Source organism: Peromyscus leucopus, chromosome 5 (genome assembly GCF_004664715.2).
Source record: "Peromyscus leucopus breed LL Stock chromosome 5, UCI_PerLeu_2.1, whole genome shotgun sequence".
Taxonomy (NCBI): Eukaryota; Metazoa; Chordata; class Mammalia; order Rodentia; family Cricetidae; genus Peromyscus; species Peromyscus leucopus.
Window position 1 is genome coordinate 139,156,028 of NC_051067.1, and position 19,678 is coordinate 139,175,705.

General features: G+C 42.9%; 1 protein-coding gene and 1 non-coding gene across 2 annotated transcripts in view; one reads left to right on the plus strand and one right to left on the minus strand.

Moving 5' to 3' along the window:
- LOC114690094 (serine/threonine-protein kinase Sgk3) overlaps positions 1-19,678 on the plus strand; it is a 120,273-nt gene that overhangs the window by 27,773 nt on the left and 72,822 nt on the right. The gene's annotated exons all lie outside the window — the stretch shown is intronic.
- LOC114690143 lies at positions 69-174 on the minus strand. Its single transcript, XR_003734031.1, has one exon. It is a non-coding gene; the product is annotated as a U6 spliceosomal RNA (small nuclear RNA).

Genomic DNA, 19,678 nt, shown 5'->3' on the forward strand with positions numbered 1-19,678 from the left:
ATTCTTGTACTTCTTTCTTATTTCATTTCTGAAGTCTCTTGTTCTTGTTTTATGAAGGTATTTTGTATTTCTGTTAAGAACACTTCATGAGTTTGCATGCCATCCTTGTACAGGACCATGCTAATCCTCTCTGTATGATTCCAATTCTAGTGCATGTGCTACTGAAATAAGCCCAGCCTTTTTGGTTTTTAAGAAAGAAACTTTGGGGGACTGGGAAGATAACTCAATAGTCACGTGCTTGCTGCTCATGAGGACCTGAGTTCAGATCCCTAGCTCGCAGGTGAAAAGGGCCACGGTGGTACACCTTGTTATCCCGGCGCTAGGGAAGGGAAGCAAGCCTGGGCTTGGTGACCGGCAGCTTAGCCTACTCCTTGAGCCCTAGGTCCCAGAGGTAGACCAGGCCTCAAAAAACAAGATGATAGCCCCTGAGAAACAATACCAGAGATGTACACACACATACACACACACACACACACACACACACACACACACACACACACACGTGTACTTGTACACATAAACAACTCTTAGTGTCTTCTAGCATTGTTTCTTATTCATGTTTTGGGCTCCCGGTCATCAGGGGGAGGAGGGATTGGAAAGGCTGTGCCTGCTGGGGAAACTGAAACTGTGGTTGAGTCAACAGAATTGAGAGGCCTGTGGTAACTGAAAGTTGATTAACTGTAGATGCTTATGGCACTAAAAATGCCCTGAAAAATCCACAGTGGTAGAGATGTAAGGAGATGAATGACATAAATCATTTGGGAATTGATTTAGAGAAAAACTCATTTTTTCTTGTGCACAGGTAAATGGATTGATTTTCCGTGTAGCTAGCAAACTCAGAAATATAATCAAAGTTATTTCAAGGTCTACCTAACCCCCCCTTTTTTTTTACATACATATAACTATATTTGTGAATAAATCTTTTAAAATAAAAAAATAGATTTGTTGATTTTATTTTTTTTGTGTGAGAGTATTTGTTTGAGTGTATGTGTGCACCACCAGCATCCCTGGTACCCACAAAGGTCAGAAGAAGGTGTCAGATCCACTGAAACTGTAGTTATGAATGGGTGTACGCCACTGTATGGGTACTGGGAATGGAACCCAAGTCCTCTGAAAGACCAGTAAGTGCTTTTATTGCCGAACCACTGCAGTCCTGCAATGTCTTTTATTTTTATCGTCGTCGTTTGTTCATTTCATTTGTTGTTAGTTGGTTTTCCTCAAGTGCCCGGATGATATACTTAGGAATTAGGGTCTAAAAGAACACACTGAAACCTTAGTAAAGGTTTTGTGTTTCTGGATGGTCCCATGCCGTAGTCAGTTTCATGCTATTGCAACAGAATAATGGAGACTGGTTAATACATAAAGTAGAGAAATGTATCAGTCACAGTTCTGGAGTCTCACAGCCGCTGCTGTCCACCGAGTGCCTGGTCTCTGCTTCTAAGATGGTGCCTTGAATGCTGCATCCTCTGGAGGATAGGGACAGTTTTAGAAACAGTTTAAGCTTTGTGTGTTGAGACAGAGTTTCACTGTGTAGCCCTGGCTCTCCTGGAATGCGCTCTGTAGACAAGGCTGGCCTCAAACTCAGTGAGATCTGATTGCCTCTGCCGCCCAAGTGCTGAGATTAAAGGCACATGACACCATGCCCAGCTATCTATCTATCTATCTATCTATCTATCTATCTATCTATCTATCTATCATCTATCTATCTATCATCTATCTATGTATGTATCTATGTATCTATCTATCATCTATCTATCTATCTATCTATCTATCTATCATCTATCTATCTATCTATCTATCTATCATCTATCTATCATCTATCTATCTATCTATCTATCTATCTATCTATCTATCTATCTATCTATCTATCTATCTGAGACAGGCTCTTTCCACATAGCCCAGGCTGGCCTGCATGGTGTACCACCAGCATGGCCAGCAGTATTTTTTCTTTTTGCCAGTGCTGGGGACTGAAGCCAGGCCTTCGCAGGTGCTAAGCAAGGGCTCTGCCAGTGAGCTATAGCTCCAGTTCTAGAACTTTTCCTCACTGGCAGAAGAGTGGGAGGGGGTGAGCATCAAGATTTCACCTCTGCCCTGCACCTTTCTTAGTTGCCCATCAACTTCCTGTCTCAAATGACATAGCTTTGTGTCTTTGTGTATATGGGCTGTGTGACTTTTAAAAAAATATTGTTATTATTTCATTTTAAGTGTATGGGTGTTTGTCTGCATATATGTCTGTGCATCACATGCATGCCTGGTGCCTGCGGAAGCCAGAAATGGGCATCGGATCCTTTGAAACCGGAGTTACAGATGGTTGTGAGCTGCCATGTGGATGCTGGGAATTAACCTGGGTTCCCTGGCAGAGCAGCCAGTGAACTGGCTCTCCAGCCCATGACTTTTGGAGGAGTTCATTTCTGCTCATCCCAGATAGAGAGGGCATGGCAGACCAAAATGCTTCTGCCCATGTTCAACTTGGCACATCGGTGAGTTCACTGGTGTCGGTTACGGAAGCACAGACAACGTGCAGTCCAGCATATGACTGACAAGGCTCGTCTCCCCAGCAGCTGCTTAGGCCTTGGGTGTCCAGGGGAGCGGAGAGGCCTCCTTAGCTTTCCTCTCTCTCTCCCTGGGAGTGTTACGAGGCCCAGTGTCAGGAGGTTCTTGAGTGTGATCACAGCCACTCCGGTCCTGGAAGGTACAGCTACTCCGCTTTGTGTCCCCTGTTTGGAGAGAAGTTCTGGAAGCAGGAAAGAATGGAAACATCTTGGTGGTGACATTTCAAAGAAGAAGTTCCTCCTTAAACTTTCAGCAGACAGGTTTCCACACAGAGGGCTCAAAACAAAAAAAAGGAGGGAAGGTAGGAAGGCTGAGGTCAGATTAACCGACATCGGTGTTTACAGAGAAGAAGTCTTTGTAGGGTGTTCACTGGTCTGCCAAAGAGCATATAGAAAACCTCACATAGATGTAAGTTCCAGGACAGCCACGTTTGTTTCTGCCCCTGTCATTTTAGATGGGGACAGGCCAGTGCCCGTTGGTCCCGTGGCTAAGTCACATACTGGGAGCTATGAGATGGGGTGGGCTCCGCTTGAAGCGCGCTGAATGTGGCGTTGTGTGTATTTTGAGTTCTCATGATATTAAGGTGTGATGCCTGTTTTAAAAATACTGTTTTCCTAACCCCATTTAATTTTTTTTCCTTGTTGAGCATATGACCACAGTTTTCCATCTCAATAGTGTCTATAAAACCTCGTACAGAGGAACTACTTACAAACAAGAGACGATCTTTGTGTGAACAGCTTCAGTTTTTAGTGCATAGCAGAGCACCTGTTATAGAAAGGCAGGCCTAGACTTGGGAGAAGCAAGATCTGTGTGTTAGGGAAAAATTACAGTATGGTGTGTGGTTGTCTTCATGTTCTTACTCATGCCTGTTTAACATGCAGCTAAAACATTCCTTCATGTCTTAAAACTTCAGCCACTTAGAAACTTATCTTTAATGTTTAGATTTTTATTAAAAGTGAATATAAGACAGACATGGTGGCATAGACCTGTAATCTCAATAGTGGAGAGACTGAGGTAGGATAGGAAGTTCTAGGCCAGTCTAGGCTCCATATCAAGGTCCTGTCTCAACAAAGAAACAAAGCAGGACACACAGTGTGCCTTCAGCACATCACACAGACAGGACACACAGTGTGCCTTCAGCACAGCACACAGCACACAGACAGGACACACAGTGTGCCTTCAGCACAGCACACAGGACACACAGTGTGCCTTCAGCACAGTACACAGACAGAACACACAGTGTGCCTTCAGTACATCACACAGACAGGACACACAGTGTGCCTTCAGCACAGCACACAGACAGGACACACAGTGTGCCTTCAGCACAGCACACAGACAGGACACACAGTGTGCCTTCAGCACATCACACAGCTCACAGACAGGACACACAGTGTGCCTTCAGCACAGCACACAGCTCACAGACAGGACACTAACCTCTGTGTTGGTCAGGTCTGGGCTCTGTTCCTGAACTGGGTTTACTTGCTAATGACATGAGTTTGAACAAATTACCTAAAGTTTCGCTTTCTACATCTGACTGAGTGCATGAGGATCTCCTCAGAGAACCTGAGGAGGTATGGCCTCCATGGTCCTCGGCACCAGTCTTGGCTCTTCCTTATAAAATATCAAACACAGTGCCCCTTTTTTCGGATGTAGTATATTCTGGTGCGTCACAGCTACTTGTACAGTCAGGCATGGTAGCTCACACCTGTAAGCCCTGCACCTGGAAGACTAATGCAGGAGGAGAGTAGTGAGTTCAAGGCCAGCCAGAGCTAAAAAGTGAACTTTGTCTCAAAGAACAATTAAAAAACAAACAAAAAAACTACTAATAAAAAAAAAAAAAGGTATATGATACAAAACGAAAACATAGTGAGTCTTAGAAAATTTAATTTGGAAATCGTTTTGGTAAATTTGAAAAATGCAGCCACTGAACTAATGCTTGCCTATGCTGAGGGGTTTCTAAAGAATTGATCCATGTCTGTTTTGAATTGGCAACCTGCAAAAACACAGTGAGTTACTGTAGGGAAATTCCAAATTCCTGAAATCTTTGTTTGCTAAGGTACTCGGACTCTGGGTATCACTGAGGGGAATTTTTAAATATGTCAAGGTTTGATGGATTCTTCCTGCGTATGGTAATGTATTGTCGATATGCCTGCTCATCCTGGGCAGTGTGTTTCCCCTGCCCTTACTGCAGCCATGTCTGGATGCAGGGACTTGCTTCCTGCTCACTCCCTGGCAGGGGAGGGACCCATAGGAGCAGCCCAGTGGCACTCTCCCTGGCGTTCCCCCCATCAACACTGATACTGAGATCAATAAGCTCTGACATGCAGAAGGAGCATGCTCATCAATTTTAATTTTGAAAATTGTCTGTGTACCGTTGTCATCCATTTGTCTGGATTGCGTTACAGAGACAGGAGACTCATCAATTTGAAACATGTCATGTCAGTGTTGGCCATCAGGGACTCCAGATTCTCCATTAAATTATTTCTTGAGAAACTCTCTAGACATTCTAATTGTCCCTACAGAAGAAGGGTGAGGAACGTAGGACGGATGGAAGACACAGTTCATTTTCTATTATTCAGGAAGTAATTCTCTTGTACGCTTTTGCAGACCACCACCTTTGGTTACCATATGGCAACATAGACAAAATTTGATTTATTTCATGATGGAAAAATTATTATGCATTTCTTGCATTTGGAACACTGTTATTCTGAACTGTACTGGTAAATATTATGTAATTCTGTTGCTATATGGGTCTTTTTCTTTTTTAAAGTGTGTGTGTGTGTGTGTGTGTGTGTGTGTGTGTGTGTGTGTGTGTGTGTGTGAATGCCATGAGTGTGGGTGCCCAAGGAGACAGAAGAGTGTTGGATCCCTTGGAAACAGAATTACAGGCTATCACCAAACAGCCTGCTTGAGTGCTGGGAACTTCTGTGCTCTGGAAGAAGAGTAAGTACTCTTAAACCCAGAGCCATCTCTCCTGCTTCTTCCATTGATACATGTTTTATTCAACTAAAAATCCCCACTTACACTTTTTAAGAGAAAAAGTTTAATATATAGTGGGCTTAGATTTGTATTGTTTAAAATGTGCTTTGTTGTTGTTGTTTTGTTTTTTAGGCAGGGTCTTACTACGTAGCCCTGACTGTCCTGGGACTCACTTTGTAGGCCAGGTTAGCCTTGAACTCACAGAGATTCGCCTGCCTCTGCCCCCTGGGTGTTGAGGTTAAAGGGTGCACCACCACACCCAGTTGTTTAAAATTTATTTCAAGTTCACTCTTTAAAAACTCTTATAAGCAAAACCATAATGAACATTCACAGCAAATGTACACTGTACAAAGAATAATAAATACTCCTCTACCCACAGCCTGAGATACAGAACATGGCCGGTATGGAGTCCCCATATGCCTTTGACCAGCTAAGGGTTTCAGCTTAACAACTGGCCTAGCAATCTCACTATTATGTTCACCAAGGGATAAGTATCAGAAGTCAGTAGACTTTACTAGTCAAAACCAGTAATAATGCAACTGTACGTAAAGAAAAGAATAACAAGGTTGGTAGTGCACAAGTGTCACACACACACACACACACACACACACACACACACACACACATATACCTTGAGTAATCTTTGATTATCAAATATTGTGACATATACTGTGAGGTTCTATGAGTACCAAGTGTCCAGTAGATTTGGCCATAAGGAGAGCACTGTGCCATGTTCCAGCAGGGTAGACATTGATGACATTGTCAAAGAATGGGTGATGGAGATGGCAGAGAAGTCCGCTGGGATGGACCATCTCTTCACCGAATATACAGTTTAATGACCACCCACCTAAGACTACAGGAAATTTTCTGGGACTCTGGTCTTTGGATATTAGAAATTATTATTCAGTCCTGAACAGGCCAGGGTAATTAGGCACGTTTGTATGAGACACTGCATTAGGCCCTGAGGATGTAAAGGAAATAGATATGCAGAGGTTATTAGAAGACAGTGTAGGTGTCCTGTTTGCTTTCGGTTGCTGTGACAAGCCACTCTTGACCAAAAGCAACTTGGGAAGGAAAGGGCTTATTTTATCTTACACTCCCGGGTCACAGTCCATCACTGAGGAAGTCAGGACAAGAAGTCAAGGCAGGAATCTGGAGGCGGGAACCATGGAGGGATAGTTTCCTGCCCTGCTCTCTGGTTTATGCTCAGCTAGCTTTCTTACAGAGCCCAGGCCCACCCGTGTAGGGATGGTGCTGCCTGTGGTGGTCTGGGGCCTCACATCCACGATCAGTCTCTCACAGACATGAGCACAGGCCAGTCTGACTGAGGCAATTCTTTCATTTCGGTTCCCTCTTTCCTGGGTAGATCTATGATGTATCGAGTTGACAATAAAAACTAACCCACAGTCTGGTGGAAGTAACTTAGGGGCCACTGGGGACCTCTGGGTGGAAGGTGGTCAGGTGGTCGGGGAGAAGGCTTTGGGAGAAGGTGAGACTTGAAATCAAACTGTGGGCATGGGGGTGGGCAGAGCAGCTCAGGCGGAAACGAGGGGCTGACTGTGGTTTTGGAGGCGCATGGTAGCCTCTTTTCAGAAGGCAGAGAGGAAGTACCCTTCTAAAGCCAGGTGTCTGCACCACAGCCCTGTGGGCATGTGGCCTCTCTGAAGTTGGGGTGTTGCTGGGGGAGAGAGTGGAGGAAGGGGGTGTAGGGAGTTGGAGAAGTGTGAGAAAACCACAGTTTTTGAGATAATCAAATGAGATCTAAACAAAAGAAAAGATCTGAAAACTATGAGGCATTAAACATAGAGCTGACGCTGGATGCTTCCTTTGGCTCAGTTACTAAGTATATCATAGACATTTTATTTAATTCTCACAACCATTACAAATACAGGTACGATTATTCTACTCTATGCCCACAAACCTGAAGCTCAAATCAGTTAAAATTCACCCAAGAATACATACCTCCTAAGAGATGGAAGCCAGAATTCCATGGATCCTAGAATTCTGTAGGCTCCTCTCTCTTTTCCTCTGCATTTAATACATTTCTACGTGACCTTATGTCATGTTCACTGTCACCTTTTATAACATTATTATCCTCAAGCAGAGGGACTTTAACCATGAAGAATCCTTACCCAAGCTCACCGGGCAGCCAAGATTATGGTTAGACAAGTTCAAGGGGAGAGTTACTAGGAGAGACACTGCAGGATGCTCCCTGCTTTCCTCCCCCGTGTGCTTTCTAGGCTTGGAAGGAAGCAGGGGAAGGGAAGGAGGGGGGAGGAAGGAGGAAGGGAATGAGAAGGAGGGGGAGGGAGGGATGAGAGAGAGGAAGGTGCACAGTTTGCCCCTCTGTCTCAAAAACAAACATTCTAGCCATCCACTTGTATTCTGAACACAAATCCACTTTCCCCTTAAAACATGGCTGTCGCTTCTGAGGTCCTAACAAGTCCCAAGGTTATTTACTTATTTTTATAGTACTGGGAATTGAACTTAGGACCTCACTCGTGCTAGGCTTGAGTGCTTCACTACTGAACTATGTCCCCAGGCCACCTTTCTCTTAAAGAAACAGATTTCTTCACAAAGTTTTGTGTCGTCATTGCTGAGCAGGGGCCGTGCACATCCTCTCTAGGGTCCCACCGAGTCGATGTGCGGCTGAAGCAAGCACTTCTTTCACTGTTTTTGAGGCAGCATTCACTAAATTTTAGCCCCAGGCAGGCCTTGAACTTTCAGTTCTCCTGACTTAATCTCCTGAAATGCATAGCTCAGCGGGGATTGTAACCACGTGGTCCTTCTCTATTATGGTTGTCTTTAATGTCCACTTGCCTCAAAGGAGAATCACCTGAGTAAGGAGCCACGCCTGACCTGTCCTGACTGTCTGAATTGATTGTGGGGCTGTTGGTGGCACCTTCTAGTAGCAGTCCAGGTAAAAAGGGGGTGGTAGAGGAAGATGACTCCCCTTTTGCTGGCTTGGCTGATTCTCCCTGTGGCTCCTGTGGCTGCTGCTTCCTCCGCTGCTACCAGAACCGGAGTGTCCAGGCTTCCATCAGGAATAGGGATCAGTGGTCCCTCGGGAACCTTCCAGATTCCCAGCAGCAGGTTGGTACTGCTGAGACATCCAGTCTTGTGGGCTGAGCCACCACCTGGTGTTGGCCCTCCCCAGTGAGATCCTACTGTGGGACTTCTCCCTCTGCCTCAAGGACCGAGCTGGCCTGTCAGGCGCTCAGCCCCCAGTGGGAGTCAGCTGGTGTTGCTGTATACAGTTTTTCATCCTGCTGGTTCCCTTCCTCTAGAGAACCCCGACTGACACACTCTCTGACTAGGCTGGTCCATTTGTCTTCTTTCACTGATTATAGGCATCTGTGGTTCTCAAACATTTCAGTCTCACAGACCCAAAGAACGTATATTTACATGAGTTATTTTTAAGTATATCAGAAATTAAAACTACGTAGAAATTAAAAATACTAGGCCAGCAAGATGGCCCATCCGGGAGAGGTGGTTGCCACCAAACCTTACAGCTTGAGTTCAATCCCGGAGACTCCTCTTGCCTCCACATGAGAGCACACAACACACATACAGATAGATGTAATAGAAATAGGAATATTTCCTAGAAACCAAAAATACTTAGGTTAAAAACTTGCTCAGTTGCATATTCCCAGGATTTGCGATCCCACGACAGAGACACTTTCTCTCTCCTCCATGTTCATTGCTGTTCTAGACATAATGGCCAGAAATGGGGACAGCTGAGATCTGCAGCAGCTGATAAGTGGATAATGAAAATGTGGCACCCAGTTATTTGGCTGTTAAGAAAAATGAATTATGAAATTTGCAGGTAAATGGATGTGGACCTAGAAACAATCAGCCTGAGTGAGGTTACCCAGACCCACAAAGCCAAACGTTGCATGCTTTCTCTTTTGTGTGGATGTTCGCTTTTAAGCTTTAGATGTGTGTAGCCACAGAGGTTAGGTAACAGTAAGAGAGCAGGGGAAGAGGGGAGTCTTCCAAGGAAGGGGAAGTAGATTAATGTCATGGAGAAGGGGAGACAGTGGGGGGGCCGGGGGGAGGGTGAAGGACAGACTGTGAAAGGGACAGCTAACAGGTTTTCCTTTTGTCTTATTGGTCTTTCACTTCTTTATTTTGATTTCTGTTTTTGTGGGTCGTGTGTGTGTGTGTGTGTGTGTGTGTGTGTGTGTGTGTGTTGTGTGTGTGTGTGTGTGTGTTTGTTCTTAATGTGGTTTGTTTGTTTTAAAGAGAGAAAGGATGAAAAAACATAAAATTGGGTAGTTAGGGAGAATATGGAAGGAATTGAGGGAGAGGAAAAACATGATCAAAATATATTGTCTGAAAAAAATCTTTTCATTAAAAAAGTGTTAAAAAACCGGGCGGTGGTGGCACACACCTTTAATCCCAGCACTCAGGAGGCAGAGCCAGGTGGATCTCTGTGAGTTTCAGGCCAGCCTGGTTTACAGAGTGAGTTCCGGGACAGGCGCAAAGCTACACAGAGAAACCCTGTCTCAAAAGAGCCAAAAAAAAAAAAAAAAAGTGTTGAGAGATAAGAACTTTACAAAAAGGAAAAAATGTCTCAAAGAAATTAGTGGTTAGCATTAACATTTGCAAATACCTTTAATATCTGTTTATTAGTTACTACTGAATCCTTCTTGATTTTGTATTTACAGTTCTACAGTGTGTTGTTTTGACTGGATGGTATAAAAGCAGATCGTACTTCAAAAGATGTAGAATTGGAAAGGCAGAGATATTTTAAAGGCCTTTAATAAAATTGTAGCTCTTATCCCAAAGTGTGGTGAGTGGTAGGCTTTTGTTGTTGATGTTATTGTTGTTTTAATTTGGTTTTTTATATTTTTGGTTGTTAGCCTAGCCTTTAACAGCTGAGCCATCTCTCCAGCCCTTAATTTGGTTTTTTAAAAGATTTATTTTTATGTGTAAGTGTGGGTGCTCTAAGTAAAGAGGCCAGAAGAATAAGTTAGATCCCCTGGATATGTAATTACAGCTGGGCACCAAACTTGGGTCCTTTGGAAAAGCAGCAAGTGCCCCTAACCACTGAGCCATCTCTCCAGCCCCATTATTTGATTTTTTGAGACAGAGTTTTGTTATGTGAGTCCAACTTACTATGTAGCCAAGCTAGTTTTGAACTTCCTGCCTCTGTTCCCAAATGCTAGGATTACAGATGCCTAGCTAATAAATGGTATTTTCTTAAAATTAGAAGCAACAGCCAGGCGGTGGTGGCACACGCGTTTAATACCAGCACTTGGGAGGCAAAGACAAACGGATCTCTGAATTTGAGGCCAGCCTAGCCTGGTCTACAGAATGAGTTCCAGGACAGCTATGGCTACACAGAGAAACCCTATTTAAAACAAAACAAAACAAACAGACAAGTAGAAGCAACACAAGTGATTGAGTTTATTATATTCTGTTTTAGTTATTGTTCTATTGCTATGAAGAGACACCATGACCAAGACAGTAAAGAACACTTCACTGGGAGCTTCCTTACAGTTTCAGAGTCAGTCCACGAATATCCTGGCGGGCAGTGTGGCGGCAGACAGGCAGGCCTGTTGCTGGAGTTCACATCCTGATCCACAGGCAGGAGGTAGAAAGAGAGTGAGACAGGGCCTGTCCTGGGCTTTTGAAACCTCAAAGCCTATTTCCAGTGACACACCTCCTCCACCACCACCACACCTCCTAATCCTTCCCAAACAGATCCACTGACTGGGGATCAAATATTAAATATGAGACCAGGAGGCCATTCTCATTCAAACCACCAACACGTGTGCACAGATCTGTTCAATCTTGAGGTCACTTGTAGAGTTCAGAGGTTGACATTAAGAGACCTTTTCCTCAGTTGCTTCCTCTCCCCCTCCCCACTGAATCTGGAGCTCATTGCTACAGCGAGGCTGCTAGCCAGCCAGCTTCTGGGATCTTCCTGTGTCTGGGGTTATCGGTGCCATGTGACCATTTGCGTGGATTCTGAGGAGGTGGACTCAGGTTGCACGGTAAACACTGTGCTCACAGACCCATCTCCTTGTCCCTGCTCTCTTACAGCTCTGCAGACTGAGGAAGTCTGAACTCAAGGTACACGCTAGTTCTCTCCAACAGCTGGGGGATGGTCCGTTCACTTTTCCAGTGTCTAGTGTTTGTCTGCCTCTGTCTCCACAAGGCCTTTCCTCTGTGTTCTCTGCTTCTCCTTTTCTCCCTGTAAGGACACCTGTCACGAGATGTAGAGCCCCCTTAGAGAGTCTGGGGCCGTCTCACTTGCGGATCCCTTTGAGGGCCACCATCCAGCCTAGTAAGTCACTTGTATTTTGAATGGATTTTGATGTCTGTGTGGTCTCATAATTCCACACATTAGTCATTTGGAAAGTATTATTAGTTCATTGATTTGTGCAGATCTTTCTAATGTTGATTCATTTCATTGAAAAACATTTTCAAATCCACTGAGTTAATATCACTGAATGTATCAGCTAACTTCTCTTGGTGGGGTGTAGGAAGTAGACAGGATCATGGTGGCAAAAAACAGATTTTCCAAAACATTAAGTTTTGCTTAAAAGCCTGAGGATTATCTGCCATCCCCAACAAACACATTATTTCCCCTGATGTGACAGCTTCATTTGTTCATTTTCAAGAAAATATTTGCTAAATTCTAGTTGGCAGATGTCATCTTCTGCCAGTCATCCTTTCAAGTGAACACAGGGTGTTACGCTGTGGCAGGTAGCTCAGTTTGCCCACAGTCACGTGAGGGCTTTTCCTGCAGTCGTGTGACTTTAGTGTTTAGCAGAAGTATTTTCTGTGTATGCCCTATTTTGTCATACAGAATACTAAGAATAAGGTTAAAAAATTAATGATTAACACTGCTCTATCAGCAACTTTGTTTCCTTTCCTCCCTCCCTCTCTCCCTTTCGTTTTTAAGATAGTGGTGCTAAGGATTAAAATCAGGGCCTCATATACATCAGGCAAGTGCTTAGCTCCTGAACTTTAGGCCTAATACCTACCTTTAAAAAATGTTTATTTCAATTTTAATGGTGTGTGTGTGTGTGTGTGTGTGTGTGTGTGTGTGTGTGTGTGTTATCTGTATGTCTGTGTGTGTCTGAGTTCGCAGGCCTGCTTGAACTTGCTTGCTTGCTTGTGAGCATGTGCACATGAGTTCATGTGTCGCTGGAGGCCACAAGAAGGTATCAGATCCCCTCGAGCTGGAGATGAAGGTTATGGGAAGCCACCGGACCTGAGGATCTGAGTGCTGGGAACTGAACTTGGATAGTATGTGCTCTGAACTGCTGACCATCTCTCGCCCGGCGTCTGCCCTTTTTACGGTGGATGTGGCCAGGAGTGTGCTGGCTGCTCACTCAGCCGTACCATTGCCTTGACTCTTGCAGGGGACCAGTAATTCTCACCACTGTGCTTTTACCATCAGCGCAGATGAGACACAGGGCAGGGGGCAAACAGCATCCCAGAATTACCAAATCTTAGAACTACTAAAAGAAAGACTTTCAGGCTCCCTGAAGAGATCTCAGGGCCTTCCAGAAGTTTGTGACTATGTTTTGAAAATTGCTTAGTGTTGTAGTGTTTGGTTTAGAACTAAATCATGTGTTGTTTATTTTATTTTTTACGACTATGTGTGTTTTTCTGTCACAAACAGGGCTGCTGTCTTAGAAATAAAGTTGAGACTCAGATCTGGTGGCTAATGATTGTAATCCTAGAACTTTGGAGGCTGAGGCGGAGGATTGCTGAGGGATTAAGGCCTGTTCCAACTACAGAGTGAGACCCTGGATATTGTTTTGTTTTAAGGAAAAGCAGCTAAGATCTATGCATATTTCCAAAAATTTAAAAGAAGAGCTTGACACAGGTAGGCTTGAAAAGAAAAGCATCAGTGTCCTGTCTTATTGTCCCTCTGAGCAGGGTTTTAACACAAAATACTTTTGATTGCAGAAAAACCTCAAACATATGAACCGTAGTCTGGAGATTATAATTAACCTCTGTAAACTTACGGTGCTGTTAACAGTGATCCAAATAGAGCTGCTTCTGATTTCAGCCAATTACCCTCCCCACTCCCTGCTCCGTACACATGTCATTTTGGAACTAATCCAGACGTTAGTTGTTTTCACCCATGTTTAATCATCATCTGTATATTCTAGACTCTTAAAGAAATAGTACCACATTTAGAAAGTCATTTATTCTTAGTGTCACTGGATAGATATCCAGTCATGTTCAGATGTCTCCAACTGCCTCATATTTTATGAGTTTTTTTTAGTCTGATCACTGGCCAAATAAAACCAGATAATACAAGCAACAGCTCCTTGTAAGTCTTTTACTTTTATTCACTGCCTTTCTTTTCTCTTTACAATTTGCATAATGAAGAAACAGGATCATTTGGCCCGAATTTTCCACCAACTGTTTCTGCTCGTATCCCTGTGCCATTTACCTTTGCTTGTGACCCTGTTTCCTATTAAACGGCAGATAAATCTAGAGACAGAATGAGATTTTGGTTCAAATATTTTGGAAAGAGTATTTATAATTAATGTTTTATCTGATTAGGAAGCAGAGATGTTCAGTCAGCCGTCTGTTTATAATGTTAGTAGTCACTGGTGATCACCATGTACACACAATAATTCCGAGATTAATTTAATAGAAAGGGGCCTTTTGGGGTGGCTGTGATTGGGCCGAGGGCCTCACATATCCTAAGCAATGCTTGACCACTGGATTCTACCCAGCCTGTCTCTCCTTCACTAGCTGCAGTTCTTTTATGAACGCAAACTCTCTTGATGACACTTTCTTCATGCGGCTACCTTGGGCTGCACTTCTTACCAGAAAGGCAGAATGGACGCTTGGTTCCACTTTTTTTTTTTTCCAAACAGTTTTCAAAAACCAGTATTAGTTCCTTAATACCACTGGAAATTAATTTCTTAATTATTTTCTACATTTCTTAGCATCTTTATAAACTTATGAATGTATTCATTTGTCAGAGACCAGGTCTTGTGTAACCTTGGAGCTGTCTTTGGATTCTTAACCTTCCTGTTTTTCACCTCCCAAGTGCTGGGATTTCAGATTGGCTCCAAGTACCCAGCTAAAATGCCTGGTTGTAGGACATCAAGGTAGTTATGTATTTTTTCCTTCCTTCCTTCCTTCCTTCCTTCCTTCCTTCCTTCCTTCCTTCCTTCCTTCCTCCCTCCCTCTCTCCCTCCCTCCTCCCTTCCTTTTTCTTTTTCCTTTTGTTTGTTGGTTTTCTCAAGACAAGGTTTCTCTGCAGAGCCCTGGCTGTCCTGGAACTCACTCTGTAGACCAGGCTGGCCTTGAACTCACACAGATCCACCTGCCTCTTCCTCCCAAATGCTGGGATTAAAGGCATGTACCCAGCATGTTTCCTTATCCTATAGGACAAACAAGTTTTCTGTATGATAGTAACACTATCATCACTAATGTGATTACTTAAATAGGACTTAATTAATGTGCATTTTACTTTATTTTTTGGCAATCTTACTATCTTACACTGACTGCAACTCATATGTAGACCAGGCTAGCCTTCAACTCGTGACAGTCCTCCTGCCTCTGCCTCCTGAGTTGGCAGAGATTACAGTCATATCCTACCATGAGCAGCCTATTTTTAAGCCATTTAAAATAACCCTTTTACTAAGTCTGCCAGAACATGTACCAAGGATGGAGTCCCATGAGGAGAATTCTGAGTGCTTGTGAGAAAACTCCAAGAAAACAAAACAAAGGTCTCATAACCTCAGTTTCTTCAAAAACACAGAATTGTTCTTGGAATGGGCTTTTGGCCCCTCCCAGGCGCCCTGGATGGGGGTGAGTGAACTCCAGATTATTCATTACAGCTGGCTACAGCAGTGGATCTCACCCTTCCTAATGCTGTGACCCTTTAATACAAGTCCTCATTGTTTGTGACTCACCCAACCATAAAATTATTTTCACTGCTACTTTGTCACCTTGATTTTGATACTGTTCTGAATCATAATGTAAACATCTGTGTTTTCCATGGTCTTAGCCGACCCCTGTGAAAGGGTCATCTGACCGGCAAGCATTGTGACTCACAGGTTGAGAACCACTGGGCTGTGTTATTTGTTTATCTTCCTCTATGGAAAAACATGTTTTGTTTTTTTGCCACGTGTGCTTGTCTACCATGTGCAACTTGCCCTTGTGATTGTACAGTTTACTCACGTGAGTCCTCTTAACACTCACTCGAGTATAAATTGTCTGATGCTCTGAATAAAGTTGAATATTGCATAAGACTTTGGTCCTTCTCATTTATCCGCTCCATTCTCCCAGGTCACACTGCCGTTCTAGAGCGGTAAACAAAGTCCATCTTTAAGAAATTGAAATGGAATCATTCTTAATCCTTTCTTCTTTTAGTTCCCAGTGTATATATCTTCTATATATTGAGACAGTAAGTTTATATATTTATGTAAGTTTTGCACCTATCAGCATTTTATTTATTTAAGATTCATTTTTATTTATCTCTGTGTGACTGCATCTGTGGGTGTCAAGTGTGTGCAGGTGCTCTCAGAAGCCAGAAGAGGGCATCACATCTCCTAGAACTGGAGTTCCAGGTGGTTGTGAGCTATCCAGTGCTGGGATCGAACTCAGTTCCTTTGGAGGAGGCCCCAAGAGCTCTTAACCACTGAGCCATCTTTCCAGCTCCCGTAAATACCTTTAGGTAGAAAATCATAGGCTGTTAAATGGCTTGGAAGGCTAAGGCACTTGCTGCCAAGCCAGATGACCTGCGTTTTACCCCCAGGGCACCCGTGATAGAGGGAGGGAACTGACTCCCCAAAGTTGTTCTCGGATTACCACGTGAATGTCATGGCACTCTTAGGCCCACATACATATGTATACACACATGAAATAAATATACTTTTTTTAAAAACATACAATTATAATAGATACAGCTTGAGCTTCACCCTTCTCCCTCAACGAAGAAAGCCCAGCATTTTGATAGTTCTGCTTGTCATCTTATGATTCCTTTATTTAATAACCTTTACTTCTTGTTCTAGACACAAGAGATGGTAGGCCCAAAAGTTTTTTTAAATTTAATTTTAATTTAATTCATATACCTACTGTGCCATGGAGTGTTATATACTTAGTAGGTAATCAGTATTTGCTTAGTTAAATTGAAATTTTATTATATTGTTAGCTAAATGAAATGTTAGTTTGCAGTAAGTGGCAGCATTCGCTAAGTCAACTGGAAATATATTAACAATAATTGATATCCAGCCAGGAATCTAGAATCAGGAACCATGTATGGTGATACATGTCTATAATCCCAGCACTTGGGGGCCTGGGGTAGAAGTATCAAGAGTTCAAGTCCTGGGATAGATAGTGAGACCCTGTCTCAAAACACATTGCAAAAAAGAAATCACAATTAAGAATAGTTGATTCTGCCGGGCAGTGGTGGTGCACGACTTTAATTCCAGCACTCGGGAGCCAGAGGCAGGCAGATTTCTGGGAGTTCGAGGCCAGCCTGGGCTACAGAGTGAGTTCCAGGACAGGCTCTCGTCTTGAAAAACCAAAAAAAAAGAAAAAAAAGAAAAAGAAAAATAGTTGATTCTTCTTTTCTCTTCTCTTCCTTTTCTGTAAATGGCTCTGAGTAACAATACTCATCTTCTATTACCTCATTGTATCATTAAAAGATATGTTACTGCGATTCAAATTTGGGAGGAATAGAGAAACATTACAGGGAAAGAAAGCTTGAGGTTTTTTTATTTTTATTTTTATTTTTTTTTTTGGTTTTTGAGACGGGGTTTCTCTGTGTAGCTTTGCGCCTTTCCTGGAACTCACTTGGTAGCCCAGGCTGGCCTCGAACTCACAGAGATCCGCCTGGCTCTGCCTCCCGAGTGCTGGGATTAAAGGTGTGCGCCACCACTACCCGGCGAGGTTATTTTTAAAACTGGGTAAGATGTAAATTCACATAAATGAATGTTAGTTCTGAGCCCAAGAGCTCAAACTAGAAAACAAATAAACTTCACCTATTCGTGCTATAATCTACTGAATCATAAGAAACATGGTGGAAAGTAGTTTTCCCTGCTGGCATGCAAAAGGATGCCTACTAATAAACAGTGGGTGGTTGTGTCTGTAGTCTGTCTCCACTAATAAAGTCTGAACATACAGCATTTCAAAAGGAAGATGAGTTAACAGTTAACTGTGAATTAAAGCTACTGGCCATATCATATAAATCATTTTAGACAAATTTAAACTCAAGGGGTCTACCCTAAATTCCAGTGCCATATAAAACTACTCAGTGCATCATAAACACAGCACATCTCTGCATATAAGATTAATAGAGAAGAACTGACTTCTTAGGGTTAGGGCACAGATTCAGTTGGATGTCAAATTTAAAGATGTATGTTTCCTCCCAAGAGCAATATCTAATTGTTGATCAAATTTTATTTCCTCTAGACCACTGCTAAATGGAGCTAGAATATAATTATAATATCTCAGTGATTCTATTTATAGAATTCAGTCTCTTCACTGTAACAGTAAAAATTATGTAAATCAGCATATATTTAAAGCAGTGTACATGTATCATTTATATAGAAATTATTGGAATAATAGGAGGTCACATCAAGAAAATTGTATTTCAGGATTCTTTCTTCTCAAAATATTCTGGATCTTTTTATTGAGCTGCTTTTACAACCTGCTTAAAAGCTTGGGATCTGAAACCAGTACCTGGGTTTGGATCCCAGCCACACTTGATGACCTTTGGGCAAGGTATTTTGATTTTCTGAAGTTTCTTTGCCTATAGATTGGGACTGGTCATTGACTTGGCCCATAGGGGTATTGTGAGGATAAAATGAATTAACATCTACAAAATGCTTGGAGGGCCTGCACAGAAATACTGTGTGAATGTTTGCCGTTATTATTATGACAGTTATAGTTAAGACTATCAGCAATTACTGCTAAGAATGCAAATAGTAACATTGTTGTGTGGAAATATTTTATTATCTGTTTCATTAGAAAATTGTGATGTGGCTTAAACATGCTGGAGTCAAATGTTTTCCCAGGAAAACACATTCAAATGAACACTAAGATTTATAAGGAAAAGTTGTTTTATATTGATCTATTTTCTCCAACAAATATCTGTTTTCATGCTGTTTGTAAAAGAGTATGCTATGGACTGTGGGAATGGTAGGATGACTCACATCTGGTTGTTGATGACAGTTGTCTAAGAGAAGATAAATAATCACAGGTCACTGAGGTGGAAGGCAAGCGATGTAGTTAAAATGTTGATAGGAATGAGGAAACTTCCGGAAGGTGCTTGTATTGAATTATAGCTTGAAGGCTGAGCAAGACTTTCACCCGCAGAGAAATGAGAACTATGCTGTATATAAAGGAAAGGTGTGTTTTGCTTGGAGCCTGCTGTTCATGCAAGAGGAATAGAGTTACATCATGGTAAGAACACAGAAGACAAGAGGAGACTGACATGAGAGATTCCTTTCTCAGCCCTCATCATCTCATCAGTGGGATGTCTTTCTTCCTTTGTTCCTTTCTTTTTTCTGTGATGAAGTCTTGCAGTGTTGCCCATGCTGTACTCCTGGGGTCATGTAATCCTCTTGCCTTTCAGCCTCCCATAGGGCTGGGCTATAGGTACACAGCCCTGCCCTCAGCTAACATGTGTTTCTAAAAACAACTTTTAGATTTATTTTATTTCATGTGTATAAGTGTTTTGTCTGCATGTGTGTCTGTGCACTGTGTGTGTGTGTGTGTGTGTGTGCGCGCGCGCACCATGTGTGTGCGGTACCTGTGGAAGTCAGAAGAAGGCATCAGATACCCTGGAACTAGAGTTACAGTTGGTTGTGAGGCTCTGGGAATCAAATCTGGGTCCTCTGCAAGAACAAGTACTCAACTGCTGAGCCATATCCGGCCCCTTATCTGTCTGTCTATCTGTCTACCTGCCTACCTATCATCTATCATCCATCATCCATCCATCCATCCATCCATCCATCCATCCATCCATCCATCCTCCCACCCATCCATCCATCCATCCATCCATCCATCCATCCATCCATCCATCCACCCTCCCACCCATCCATCCATCCATCCATCCATCCATCCATCCATCCATCCATCCATCTATTAATTATTTTGAGACAAGTTCTCATTCTAGGGCCAAAGCAGAACTAGACTTGATGATCCT